At 50.4% G+C, this 6,508-nt stretch overlaps 1 non-coding gene across 1 annotated transcript; it reads right to left on the bottom strand.

The window, feature by feature from the left end:
- Positions 1-5,458: 5,458 nt before the first annotated feature.
- Trnat-ugu (transfer RNA threonine (anticodon UGU)) lies at positions 5,459-5,533 on the bottom strand. The gene has a single exon. It is a non-coding gene; the product is annotated as a tRNA-Thr (tRNA).
- Positions 5,534-6,508: the final 975 nt, after the last annotated feature.

The following is a 6,508-nucleotide window of genomic DNA, read 5'->3' as shown; positions in this document are numbered from 1 at the left end:
CACCCTATACTCGGCACAAACGCCAAGACTGCCCCTTCCGACGAACTCAGTGTTACGTTTGTGGTGGGAAAGGACATGTGCAATCGGTATGTTTGCAAGGGAACAGACATAAGAATTTAGGCCACTCACAAAACTCTCACCAGGCCCATGTTATTAATGCAGTATATTCAAAGTCTGCATCTAGCAAGCGTGCGGTTTCTACAGTGGTACGACAACTTTTGTTCATTTATTTAGGCCTATTTGTGGGGAACGTGTGCAATTTCAGTCGGACACGGGGTGCCTCTGTCACATTGCTAAATCGTCACACATGATAACTGTTAGGCTCTCCACGCCTGTCTAAAACTAGCACGCACCTGAAAGCTTATAATGGACATGACATTCCCGTTCTCGGAACATGTACTTTGCTTGCCTTGTATCGCTCGCATACGCGAAGAGCGACTTTTACAGTGCTACAGTCACGTGAGTGTGAGAACGTATTTGGTATTGATTCTTTTAATTTGTTTGGCTTTAACATCCAGGAAATATGTAGTCAGTGTCTGCATTCAATGCAAAAGGCAGTGCAGCTAGCTTGCTAAAAGAATTACCGGAACTCTTTTCTGAAGGTTTAGGAAAAGCTGTCCATTTTGTGGCACATATTACGCTGAACGACAAGGCTCAGCCGAAATTTTGCCGGGCCGGACCTGTTCCCATTGTATTACGGGACAAAGTCGCGGCTGAGCTTAAGGAATTGCAAGATAATGGAGTTATTGCGCCCTTATCAGCAGGTCAGTGGGCAAGTCCACTGGTTTTTCTACCCAAACCTTCAGGCTGCATTCGCCTCTGTGTTGACTTCAAGTCTACAGTCAACCCACAAACAGTCATTGATACTTATCCGTTGCCACGCCCAGAAGATCTTATTTACAAATTAGGCGCTGGAAGCTACTTTTCTAAAATTGAACTGCGCAACGCATACATTGAAATACCGCTCGATGATGAATCTCAAAAAGTGTGTGTAGCACATACGCATTTGGACCTGTTTAAATATTTGCGTTTGCCTTTTGGCACTGCTTCGGCACCCGCAATTTTCCAACGGTATTTGGAACAGCTGGCTCCACAAGTGCCGAACTGTTCAAACTGTTTGAACGAAGCCGGCCGGTGTGGCCGAGCGGTTCTAGGCGCTACAGTCTGGAGCCGCACTACCACTACGGTCGCAGGTTCGAATCCTGCCTCGGGTATGGATGTGTGTGATGTCCTTAGGTTAGTTAGGTTTAATTAGTCCTAAGTTCTAGGGGACTGATGACCTTAGAAGTTAAGTTCAAATGGCTCTGAGCACTATGCGACGTAACGTCTGAGGTCATCAGTCGCCTAGAACTTAGAACTAATTAAACCTAACTAACCTAAGGACATCGCACACATCCATGCCCGAGGCAGGATTCGAACCTGCGACCGTAGCGGTCACTCGGTTCCAGACTGTAGCGCCTAGAAGTTAAGTCCCATAGTGCTCAGAGCCATGTTTTTGTTTGAACGATTTTGTAGCAGGAGGACGTGCAAAAGAAGCACATATTTGCAAATTTGATTGCTTTCTTTTGTGTGTTATCTGATGCAGGACGAAACTGTAGACTGAACAAGTGTGATTTCTTTAAACCAGAGTTGCAGTATCCTGGTCATGTCATAAACAGTCAAGGTGTACATTCTCTGCAGTCGCACGTGTTAGCCACACGAGACTTGCCAGTTCCTCGTAATATCACAGAATTGCAGTCATTTTTAGGAAAAATGAACTCTTATATTCGATTCATATCGAATGCTGCACAAATCGCTGCTCTATTGCATCGGTTGCGTCGCAAGAATGTCCTCTTTGTTTGGACAGATGAGTGCCAAGTAGCTTTTCAAAAACTTCAAGATGCATTGCTCAGTGATCGATGCTTAGTCCACTTTGATCCTGAAAAAACAGTTGTCTTGCAAGTTGTCGCTTCCTCTTACGATATCGGTGCAGTGCTTTCGCACAGAATTGGTGAGAAAGACAGACCTGTTGCTTCAAAAGTGTTTTCCAAATATCAGTGCAACAATTCAAGAACTGAAAAAGAGGCATTAGCTATAGTATATGGTGTCACCAAATTTCGCAGCTATATGTATGGCAGAAAATTCTGCTCGGTTATGGATCAAAAGCCTTTGCAGTCTGTTTCATCTGACAAAACCGGTTCCTATAGGAACTGCCCAAGATTTGCAAAGATTGGATTTGTTATTCTCGCAATACCAGTACGAGATTGTGTATCGTCCGACAGCTCAACGTGGTAACGCGGACACACTTTTACACTTCCGATTGGCAGTGATACAGATTTTGACACTTCTGCTGCATCTTATTGTAATATCAAAGCTCAGGATTCTGAGTTGCTTCACTGTTTCCAGCTGAACTACAGGAAAATTGCACAGGCCACGGAAGCTGATCCTGATTTGAACAATTTGCTCGATTATATTCACACACCTTGGCCTCACTCCTTGAGTGGCGTAAAGAACTCTGTAGTACTGAGATACTTTGCACGTCGACATAGCCTCGCTGTACAGAAAGGTGCGACTCTCGTTCAAAATGACAACGGTCAGTCGCGCGTGTTGATCGATAAAGTATTGCAAAAGGAAGTGTTGCAGTTACTTCAGCAAGGACACTGGGGTGCTGTTCGTACGAAGCAGTTAGGGCGCCGACACTGTTGTAGTGGATGGGTGCCAGAATGTGACATATTAAAACTCGGCGAGAACTTTCCAGATGATTTATTCGTTTCCTTTACAGAGCTCCGTTCACCTCGGTCTGCGTCACAGGCCCCGTATTGCTGAGCCCACTGCCCCAGCGCCCTGTGCAACGCAACGCTGCATCGTGGCGGCCTCGTTCACCAGCTGTAGAGTTCCGATTACGTCAGGATGGCTGCGCCAGCAGCCGGTTCAGCGGCCACCGTCCCCGTTGACTCTGCGCTGCTCTGTCGGGAGCCATAGGCCGCCCCCGCTACCGCTTCTTCTTCGGCGGCAACGACCACCCGCGATCCGGAGTTCGAACTTGCGGCCCTCATCTCAGGAGTATCCAGCGTGTACGGGGAGCCGAGATGACTGACCGCGGTAGCGACCCGAAGAGTGGTCCACCCTGGCTGACTGTGGACCCCACGTCGGCCTCAGAGAGTCGAACCGACGACCCGCCGTGGACTGGGACGCTGTCGCCCCATCTGTTGCTGCGTGTAGCGCGGCAGTGTGACACGGGCCGTCGTCCAGGTGAGCTACCACAATTGCATCCCCGGTGTTGGCCTCAGAGGGTCGAACCAGTGACCCTCCGTGAACTGGGACGCTGTCGCCCTCTCTGCTGTCGTGTGTCGCTGGTAGTGTGACATGCCCCGCCATCCAGGAGAGTTGCCACACTCGAATGAATCTCGTTAGAAAACAGCAACGACTTATGCTCTGCTGTGCACTTCAGTTTCACTAACGTATCGCTCCGAGTCACGTACGCCCCACACCCCAGTTGTGCCAGTAGGCCCCTTCTTCCTGTAACTTGCGACATACAAACCACTGCGTTTACGGTTTTCAGTGGTTCGATGGCCCCTGTGGCCTGCATTCACTTCGCAACTGCTGGTCAGTGTAACTTACTGCAATCCGGCCTGCACCTGGCTGTAGCTTGTGCTCAGAACATCGCACAAAACTAACTTTCCCTATCCTAAACGGTGGTGCCACTACACTGTACTTGGCAGGGCATGGACTGCCAAATAGAACAGATGACGTCACGGTGTCAAATGTGTGGAAGCTCAGTCCGCTCCACCACAATGTTCTCTGCTCGGTCTAAGCCGCAATCGCCATGGCAGCGTGTGTACATAGAATTTGCGGTACTTTTATAGAACACTCACTGGTTGATTGTGGTTGACTCATATAGCAAGTTTCCGTCTGCTGTGCCAATGAACTAGACAACATCACGTAGCACAATTCATGTGTTATCTTCTATTTTTTTGCCTAGAAGGTTTACCAGAAGTAACAGTGTCAGACAACGGACCTCAGTTCACGTCACATGAATTTCAAACATCCTGTAATCGGAGTGGCATAGTGCATCTAACTAGCGCACATTTTGTCAGAACATTAAAGCAGCAAATGACCAAACGTCGCCCCGCACACACCAGGTATCAAGCCTTGCAACTGTTTCTCGCCTCGTATTGTTCGCACGCATCGCTTCACGGCCTCAGCCATCGCACACTGCTCCACCCTCCTTAGTATCCGGGTCCGCAGTAAGGCCACAAGTATCGCCTCGCGCTGCATGCTATTGTCTTTTATACGGTTTTTAGCGGCAGCAGACGGTGGGCGCGAGGCGAGATCGTACGTCGACTGGGAGCTTGCATGAATCTTGTTTCAGATCCGGATGGTTGCAGTCCCGCCATCAAAATGAACTCCGTCTGTGCCACGTACACGATGATCTTCCAGTGCCTCTTCCCCCAGATTCACGGGTGCAGAGGACAGCACGGCCACAGCAGCCGCGGCAGGATGTCATCGCGACACCGCGGGACGACCCGACGGAGACAGAGTCTTCGGCTCTCGTCCTACCTATGAAGCTGAGCCCGCCCGCACCCCAAAAGTCGCAGCCGCAAAATTTGGTTCACGGAAACAGGAGGTTGACGCGTACCCTTCTGGTCGTTTTCCCGCGAACATTTCCGCCAGAGCTCAGGCAGGATGGCGGGGTACGGCCGCAAGCTGGCGTCCACCTTCCTGCATCCCCCGCCGTTGTCGCACTTCATACACCTACGTACGTCGGTTTGGGTGGGGGGAGGGAGGGAGGGAGGGAATGTCCTGGCGTAACCACAGAATTCGGAATAAAGATGCGAAACGAAAGACCAGGCGCGCCGCCTGCAACAGCTGTATATAAACGGTGCTCCTGCTAGCTTCGGGGAAACGGCCTTGCCGCAGTGGATACACCGGTTCCCGTGAGATCACCGAAGTTAAGCGCTGTCGGGCGTGGCCGGAACTTGCGTGGGTGACCATCCAGCCGCCATGCGCTGTTGCCATTTTTCGGGGTGCACTCAGCCTCGTCATGCCAATTGAGGAGGTACTCGACTGAATAGTAGCGGCTCCGGTCAAAGAAAACCATCATAACGACCGGGACAACGGTGTGTTGACCACACGCACCTCCTATCCGCATCCTCAATGAGGATGACACGGCGGTCGAATGGTCCCGATGGGCCACTTGTAGCCTGAAGACGGAGTGCTGCTAGCTTCGGGCCGTCTGCAACGTGATTAGTGCTCCGCTGAACAGATCCGTATCAAGTGGTTCCTTGGACTTGGTGTAAAGCAACAACTCTGTTGTTTCCATGTCACCTCGCGCTAGCGACATTTTATGAAATAAAGGTTAAGTATTGTCAATTTGCTTTTCTGGAAATAAAACTGTTAAAACGAAATTAGTGTCATATTAGTACCGTCAGCTGCGCACGGGCGTTGATATAGATCAACGGCGTCAGGTGAAAGTATGTGCCCCGACCGGGACTCGAACCCGGTTTCTCCTGCTTACATGGCAGACGCTCTATCCATCTGAGCCACCGAAGGCACAAATGATAGTGTGACTACAGGGACTATCTGGCGCACGCCTCCCGAGAGACTCACATTCTCACCTTGTATGTCCACACACTACATTCGTAGTATCCCACCCCAACAAAAAATGGTTCAAATGGCTCTGAGCACTATGGGACTTAACATCTGCGGTCATCAGTCCCCTAGAACTTAGAACTACTTAAACCTAACTAACCTAAGGACATCACACACATCCATGCCCGAGGCAGGATTCGAACCTGCGACCGTAGCGGTCACGCGGTTCCGGACTGAAGCGCCTAGAACCGCACAGCCACACCGGCCGGCTCCACCCCAACATACTCATTACTGGTGGAAGACATTCGTCCAAGTCCCGTAAGAGTTCGGGGAGTATCTGTGCATCCGCACAGAAGAATAAGGCCATGGCCGGTATCGCCAGAACTATATACTTATATGTGAATAAAACTGGTAATGTTGGTTGTTTGAGATTATTGTACAGCATTCCGAGAACGCTGCATCCCATAGGCACCCTATTAGCGACGAGAGGGCAAGACACCAAACAAATGATAGTTCCGCCGATGCACTGTCATATTAGTTCGCCCCAGTAGCTTAATGATCAGCGTGACGGACTGCCGTCCTAAGGGGCCCGGGTTCGATTCCCGGCTCGGTCGGTGATTTTCTCCGCTCAAGGACTATGTTGTGGCTCTGAGCACTATGGGACTTAACATCTGAGGTCATCAGTTCGATAGAACTTAGAACTGAAGTACCTAAACCTATGGACATCACACACATCCATGCCCAAGGCAGGATTCGAACCTGCGACTGTAGCAGTCGCGCGGTTCCGGACTGAAGCGCCTAGAACCGCTCGGCCACCGCTGTTGGCCTGGGTGTTGTCTTCAACAACATTTCATCCCCATCCGGCGCGCAGGTCGCCCAATGTGGCGCCGGATGTAATAAGACCTGCACAAAGGCGACTGGACCTGTCGTGCAAAGC

This window comes from Schistocerca cancellata, chromosome 10 (assembly GCF_023864275.1).
Source record: "Schistocerca cancellata isolate TAMUIC-IGC-003103 chromosome 10, iqSchCanc2.1, whole genome shotgun sequence".
Classification (NCBI taxonomy): domain Eukaryota; kingdom Metazoa; phylum Arthropoda; class Insecta; order Orthoptera; family Acrididae; genus Schistocerca; species Schistocerca cancellata.
This window is presented reverse-complemented; position numbering and strand designations above follow the sequence as displayed.